At 51.1% G+C, this 7954-nt stretch overlaps 1 pseudogene; it reads right to left on the bottom strand.

Moving 5' to 3' along the window:
- The window catches only part of LOC102491595 (cytosolic iron-sulfur assembly component 2A pseudogene), a 31913-nt pseudogene extending 30189 nt beyond the window's left edge, over window positions 1-1724 (bottom strand).
- Window positions 1725-7954: the final 6230 nt, after the last annotated feature.

Raw genomic sequence — 7954 nt, 5'->3', positions numbered from 1 at the left:
AATTACCAAATACTCTTTATAAAAATTTATGAGTTAAAAAGAAACAATATTGGAAATTATAAATATTTTGAAACGAATGAAAATATATCAAAATTTCTGAGATTAAAGCTAAAATCATGCATAGAGGGAAAAAATTGTAAATTTAAATGGATACTAAAGATAAGAAAAAAGGCAGGACCAGCAGTTGGCGTAATGGCTATGTTGCTGGACTCCCATGTAGTTGACCATGGTTCGAGTCCTGGACCCAGTGGCTTAAACTCATGCCGGGTGCATGTGCGTGCATGCCCAAGATCCTGTGAGGAGAATGGAGGAGAAGGGATTGTAGCGTGGCCATTCCCCCAGGGGGTGATTTCTCGTTTTCTGTCTCTCTCTCTCTCTGTCTCTCTGTCTTTCTGGTGAGTGCACGTGCCCTATAGCAATAAACAAACAAACAAAAAACAAATCCTCTCAAAAAAATTTTTTTTCTTCCTGTCCGATCAGTTAAGTGTTACAAATCCTGAGAATGTTATACACTAAACAAATTAGGTACTACCTTATAATGAAATCTTGGAAGTAATCCTTTACAAAATGCTTTGAGGTACAAATTACCTATGTATTAAACATGTGTCTTTGACATTTTACAAAGAATTGAAACAAATATTATCACACAATTACAGTTCAGTGGCTCTTAAGACAGCTATTAGTCAGGCTCAAGGACACACAGTTACAAGGACACACTGTTCAGCTTACCCGTAAGCCGAACTCTGTTGCAGCTGCTACTTGCTTGTTGTTGTTGATCTGCCTGTTGATGTCTTCTTCCTTTGAGTGAGTTTCTTCAGAAATGTAGATTTCCAGCTTATGTTGAAACAGTAAACACTGCTGAAGTTTTACTCTTAAACACAGCCTGGTAAGAGTTGCCAAAGAGTGGGACCAGCAGTTGGCATAATGGCTATGTAGCTGGACTCTCATGCAGTTGACTGCAGTTTGAGTTTATTTGTTTGTTTTTGTATAGGGCGCGTGCGCTCAACAGAAAGACAGAGAGAGACAGAGATACAGAAAGTGAGAAATCACCCCCCAGGGAGGATGGCCATACCGCAATCCCTTCTCCTCCTTTTTCTCCTCTCAGGATCTTGGGCATGCATGCACATGCGCCCGGCGTGAGTTTAAGCCACTGGGTCTGGGACTTGAACTGCAGTCGACTACATGGGAGTTCAGTGACATAGCCATTACGCTAACTGCTGGTCCCGACCACAGTTTGAGTCCTGGACCTGGTGGCTCAAACTCACGTCGGGTGCGTATGTGTGCGTGCCCAAGATCCCGAGAGGAGAACGGAAGAGAAGGGATTGATTGCGGTGTGACCATCCCCTCTGGGGGGTGATTTCTCGCTTTCTGTCTCTCTTTCTCTCTCTTTCTGGTGAGTGCATGTGTCCTATAGCAAAAACCTCTCCAAAAAAGAAAAAGAAAAGAGTTGCCAAAGAGCAATGAGGTTCTGTTGATGTGAACCTGATAATGACCAAATAGTCATCCTCATTTATCTCCTGAACTTCCACACAACTTTTTGTCACCATGTCCAGTTCTAACGTATTGGGCTTTTCAAGGTCTCGGATAGTTTGAATCAAATCATAAACCTCTAGCGCTTTCTCTTCCATGATCCGGGGCTGCCAGGCAGCTTCCTGCTCAGAGAAGCCCGAGAGCCATGGGACTCTGCCCAGTGTCCAGGAGAGCAGCCCGGACACCGGCTCCATCCTCATGCTCCACCGTCCCTGGTGACTCAACTTACTTATTTATTTTGAATGATTAGTTGTCTTTTTTCTTTTTGTTGAGGTACAACTTATGTATGGTGAAGTACACAAATTCTAAATGTTTATTTAGCCTCATGAATTGTTACACACACACACACATACTCACACATATCTTTATACACATATAGGTCTATATCCAAAGTATCACCCAGAGCAAGATGTTTTAATTTCATAGAACCTTGAATTCTCCCACATATTTTTTTGCATTTGATAAATAATTCAAAGATAACCATTTTAAAAATCTCTATCACCATGGATTACTATAATAGATCTTAATGATATATAGTCTTTTTAATCTGACTTTACTCAATACTTTATGTAGGATTCATCTGTTTGTTCTCTGTAGGAGAGTTCTTTTAGTGCTAAGTAATAACTCCATTATATGAATATACCATTTAAAAAAATTCCTTTTACTGTTGATGGGCATTTGAATTATTTCTACAATACCATTCTCTTGTGCTTCTTTCTCGTGGTGTCACATTCAGTGTGTCTGGTAAGTTTTGATCAAGTGCTGGACATTGTCATCATAAATGATTATGGTTTTGAATGTTATCTTCCTCTAGAGAAGATTCACTTTTGTTTATGGTAGCAGTTCGATTAGGAGCAGATCCTCTTAACCCAAGCCGGTAGTGAGGTGACTTGAGGTGATTTTTAGTCTCAGCAAGGCCGAGTCTATTTCCTTGTTCATACATCATGCTCCTCGTTGCACTCTGAACTCTGCCTGCTCCGCAGCATAGTGAGAACGTCCCAAATGCTGCTTGGCTTTACCGACACTTGACTTTGAGTTTCTCCATGGCCTGCCAGCCTTTGGGCCACTATTTGCAAATCAGAAATCACTTGGAGGAGATAAAATTTCCCTTGTCTCTTAAGGTCCTCAACTTTTGGCTGACTTTATAGCCTTGAACTGCATGTCTTTCCTTCAGCCTGTGAGGGTGATGGGCCCTGGTTAACTTCCTTCACTCATGGTGGCTTTTTGTGCTTGGCTCCTGATTCTGTCAAGTCCATGTTGCTCAGGAACTTCAAATACCTGGAGGGTGAAGGCAACCTGTTACTGCGCTCATCTGAGTGCAGTTTTCTCTTCCCCGGGATCTTTTGTGTTTTATCGTGTGTTTCTTATTATTTTGGCAGGGAGTTTGGTCTGATAAAACCTATTCTGTCATACCAGAAACAGATGGATGAAATAATTCCAGACCATTTGTTTCAGTAGTCATTTGCACTTCATAGATTATCATCAAATGATTTAAAACTTTGATGATCATAATAGGCCATGATGTAGTTTAGAGTTATTGTCTCCCTTTTACAGACGGGGTCATAGGTTAAGTGGCAATGGAGTTACATAGTGGTGGACCATCTCCTTAACTTTTACCCAGCACTGAAATTCCCCTGCACTGCACCTGATACTCATGGATCCAAACTGTGCTCAGGGCACAGGAAACAGCAGTAACCAAAGAGAAGGAACCTGGTGGGTGGTGGCTCAGTCACTCAGTTAAAAGGAAGGCATTCAATGAAACATGAGTGGAGCTCTCCATAAACACGCACCATATGGATGCAATTATTTTAGCTCCAAATGACGGGGAAATCCCAGCAGCAAATAAACCTGCTCCACATGCAGCAAACTCAGCCATCACCACCTCCTCTGAGCAGAGGTGCGAGAAACAGAGCCGCAAACACCAGCCTTTGATGAACAGGGGTCAGGGATTATGGGGCACCCTCTGGTGGTTGGCTGCTTCAGAAACGCAAAGGGCAGCACTAGGGGTGAACTATGCACTTTTGTGGGCTGACTTTGACAGTTTGGAAACTAACTTCACAAGCAGAATGACCTTTGGGCCACCTTTCCTGAGAGAAGTGTCATCCGATGAATTAGGAAGTCGAGGCTGGCAGGGTCATGACAACCCTGAGACACAGAGCCTTACCAGCCTGTGCTGGGATCCACACCCCGATCTGGTCCTCCCCTTACTGTACCTCTGTGGGGAAAGCAAGCCTCCTCAGGTGGCTTCCTGTGATTCTTTGGAACTCTGCCTTGTTTCAGTGTGGCATGAGAATGAGCCGGAAGACCTGGCTAATACAGAGCTGGCCCCAGGAAGCTTTTGAGGGAACTTGATGGCAAGGGTGGCTGGATGGAACATGGTGAGACTGGCCAGTGAAACACGGGCTCCTGTATGGGACACTCATCTCAGGCCAGGTGGCATCAAGTCCCCTCGTTGTCATGCTGGGGACCTCTCAGCAGCCCCCTCAGCAAGTGGCAGCCAAGGCCACCAGGGATCTCGTGGGCAAGGCTGGGGCAGCGCTGCTCCTCCTGGACTCCGTCCCAGCCCTCCCATGAACGCTGGGCCCTGGTGGGGAGCTGGGAGAGCCTTGGTTTAATGCAGGTGCAGATCCAGCAGTCTCACTTCCATTGCCTCACTGGCAGTGCCCGAGGCACTGAGAGGCCGGTCACACTTCAGCCTCCTGGGGCTGAGGCTGTGCCGTGTCCCCTCTTTCAGCACTCAGTGGGTACTCTACTACACTTCATGGCCTCTTAATTAGAAATGGTGACTTTGACCTGTTCCCTGGATTCTCTGTCGACACGGACGCATTTGTCATCCGCCTCCCCATCCATATGTTGAAGCCCTAGCCACTAATGAGACTGTATTTGAAGGTAGGAGGAGGTAACTTAGGGTAAACGAGGTCATGGGGGGCTGGTTCTAGCAGAGGGGACAGCAGAGATCTTCCTCCGTCCATGTACGCACAGAAGATGACTGACTGCACAGCACAGGAACCAGCCCCGGCAGCGCGCTAACGTCCCCGTTGGGCATGTCGCCGCCATGCCACCCCGTCTGTGGTACATGGTTTGGTTGCCCCAGGATGCTGACACCCCAGGAGTGGTCCCTAAGACCCATCTGCTGCTCTCAGTGCCGAGCCAGAACAGACCTGCGCCTGCCCTCCTGGATCTCAGCCGGCGACCTGCACAAGGTAGCGGAAGGTAAGGTGAGGGCGTCTCACCTGATCATCTTGGCCGCCCTGAGGAGGGGCGAGGCCGTGTGCCCCATGGGGCCTCGCGTACCGACGACGTGTCCGTGTGCTGGGGCCCTGGACTCGGGAGCAGCCTGAGCCTCCCCGAGATGACCTTGGATGCAGGGGTTCCCCAGAACAGGAAGGGTGGGAGGGAGGACGCTGACGGCTGCCTGCACAGAGGCCCCCGTCCATGCTCTTGGACGGTACCGACCCGGCCGTGGTCAGTCAGCTCTCACGTGGCGTGACTCCCCAGAGCGCCTCTGGGGGCGCTGCTTTCTGTTCTGAGGGCCTCCCTCCAGCTGCTGCCCCACCTCCCACACAGTCCTGGGTCTTTCCAAAAGTTGCTTCTAATTAGCCTCACCTTTGGCCTGCAAGGCTGGAGGACTGAGGTGGAGTCCACATTCTTACAAAGTGTTTAGAATGATTCAAAAGTGGGAGAGGCCGCCCTTTGATCATACTTTGAGGGCTTGTGGGCTCTGGCCATCGTCAGCCTTGACAAGTCTCCTCCTTCCCCTCCCGCCTCCTCCCCAGTGGCCCCACCTCCCAGCCCTAGAAAGTCCACCAAAGCTGGAGTCAGCTGGCTGTTCGTCCTCCTGGGCACCCTCAGCCCATGTGGCTCCGTCGCTGGCTCCACCAGAGCTTGGGGACCTCACAGTCACTAACGAGGTTCAAGAGAATGCCGATTCTACTTGCCTGCCGCCCCTCCCCCACACACAGGGCCTATCCCCAGGGGGAGCTCTGAGGGCTGCTCTGGTTCCTCTCAAAGGGAAGCCCTCCCAATGCCAGCAGCACTGTGTAGGAGGACTTTGAAATGAGGGTGGCCTCTGCCCGGGGCTCACGCTGCTCTGAAGGGGGGCTTGTGGCCCCATGGGAGCAGCTGGTCCAGCCCTGGGAATTGTGTGGATGCTGGAGGCTTGGACCGCGCTGAGCCCACGTGTCTATGTTGGGCCAGTAGTGGGTATGAATATGTGAAAGAACGAAGGAATGATGGTGGCTGGACAAAGGACGAAGGCGAGGAGCTTGTCTTCACACAAATGACAGCTGTAATAAGCACGCCGCTCCAGCCCATCATGGTCTTGCTCTGAACGGGTCCTCTCAATGGCCTCCTCCTCGCTTCCCCCAGGTGCGCTGGGAGATTTGAACAGCGGACTATCCTGTGGGACCAGGAAGGAAGTGATTGCAGTGAGGTCAGGCCGTCGAGCTGTGCTCTTCAGCCGCGGCTGGCCAGGCTCCTGGTTCCCACCAGGAAATGGATACAACCAGCCCCAGGTCCCTGCCTGGCTCAGGTCCTGCCCTCGCAGCTTGGCCCCCAGTCCTAGTCCCTCCTGACGTGGGGCTGGAGCAAGGCCAGTGGCCTTGGGTGGCCTTGGGTGGCTCACTGCGAGGGTCTGGCCTCGATGGGGGGTCTCACTCAGGTGTGCTCTCTCTTCCCTCAGACAGGACAATGCCCGAGAAGATGGGTGGGGGGGCTGTGTCCACCTGGAAGGGCCCTCCCCTGGTTGTGCTCCAGGGTTGTGCTCTCAAAAACATGCCCTCCTTCTCTGAGATGAGCAGATCGTGAGGGATCCAGTTTAGTGACCCCCAGGGCCAGTGGTGACACAGAAAGCCCCTTCCTGCCAAGCTGTGGGCGGATGTGGGTGCAGCCTCCACCTGAGAGCCCTGGTCAGCAGGTCTGGGAAGAAAGGAGGCCTCCCAGTAACCGAACAAGCGGAGTGACTCCGGCTGTGCTGGAGCTCGGAGTCTACCTTAATGGAGGAGCCTTCAGGAAAACGGTCTGTAATCACTGTCCTTCGCTTCCCTCGCAACAGACCTTGTAGCCCTGCCACCCTTCCACCCCACTCACACGGAGCTCGCCGGTGCCCAGCTGGTGACAGCTGTGGAAACTGTGCTGCATCTTCGCAGACACCAGGCGATGGCGGCCACCAGACCCTCCCACATGACCAGTCAAGATCTGCAGCTTCAGCAAACACAGACCCTCACAGCATTGCTTTTTTCCTCCTTAAGAAAGCCCTGTGAAGACCTACAACTTTGGAGACGGTGCTTCGACATCAGTCTGCCATTTCTCTGGTTGCGGCTTCCTGAATGGAGCAATCTTCCCTTCCCATCACACTGTTCTTTGGAATTTTGCATTTCCCTGGATGAGCAGCTGAACTCAGACTGGGTACTGGGGTTCCAGTGACATGCCTTCACTCCTGCGGGGAGGGGGCGGAGAGGAGCCGGTTAGACGGGAGGTGGGTCATGCTAGAGGTGACAGGCAGCCTCGGGGTGCAAGCTCCACTTCCCTAAACAAACCCAGACATTTTCTTTCTTTCTTTTTTTTCTTTTTTGCTATAGGGCACGTGCGCTTGCCAGAAAGAGACAGAGAGACAGAAAGTGAGAAATCTCCCCCAGGGGGATGGCCACGCCACAATCCCTTCTCCTCCATTCTCCTTTCGGGCTCTTGGGCACGCACGCACACGCACCCGGCATGAGTTTAAGCCACCGGGTCCGGGACTCAAACCGCGGTTGACTACATGGGAATCCAGCGACATAGCCATTATGCCAACTGCTGGTCCCACAAACCAGACACTTTCTGTAAGTCACTGTTGTCCCAGCGGCCTCACTGGTCAAGGCTGTGGACGTCATGGTGTTTGTTGTGACTATGAGGACATACGAATCAGGTCAAGAATTGCTGTTTTTCTGTCATAAAACAGGAACAGACACGCTGTAAACCTGGCAGCTGTGACAGTCTCTCGCCTCACCTTTAAAGGCCTGTTACCTTCCTCCTCAGCTCACTCATGTGTGTGTGCATTTGTGCCTTCCTTTCATTGGCCAGAGGATGCACACACTCACCGGAGAGACAGAGAGTGAGCACGCACTCCCAGGGTGGGACGGCCATGCTGCACTCCCTTCCCCTCCCTTCTCTCAGGACTTTGGGCATGCCCTCACAGGGGCCTGACGTGTTTTTCAAGCTGTTGGGTCGAGGACTGCGAATCATGAAGTTGGCCACGTGGGATGCGGCCGTCTTACCAGCACTCCACTGGCTGGCCATGCCTGCTGTGTTTTCTGAGGCCTGACTCTCACAGAGCTCCCTGGGAGGCCAAGCTGCTTCCCTCAGTGCCCTGTCGCTTGACATAGTCGGTGTCTGAGCGAGGCCAGGCAGCCGGCGCTGGCACAGCCCGCACAGGTGTGGCACACCG

This window comes from Tupaia chinensis, unplaced genomic scaffold, assembly GCF_000334495.1.
Source record: "Tupaia chinensis unplaced genomic scaffold, TupChi_1.0 Scaffold000332_1, whole genome shotgun sequence".
Lineage (NCBI taxonomy): Eukaryota > Metazoa > Chordata > Mammalia > Scandentia > Tupaiidae > Tupaia > Tupaia belangeri.
Note: the sequence above shows the minus strand (reverse complement) of the source record. Positions and strands in the feature narration are given on the sequence as shown.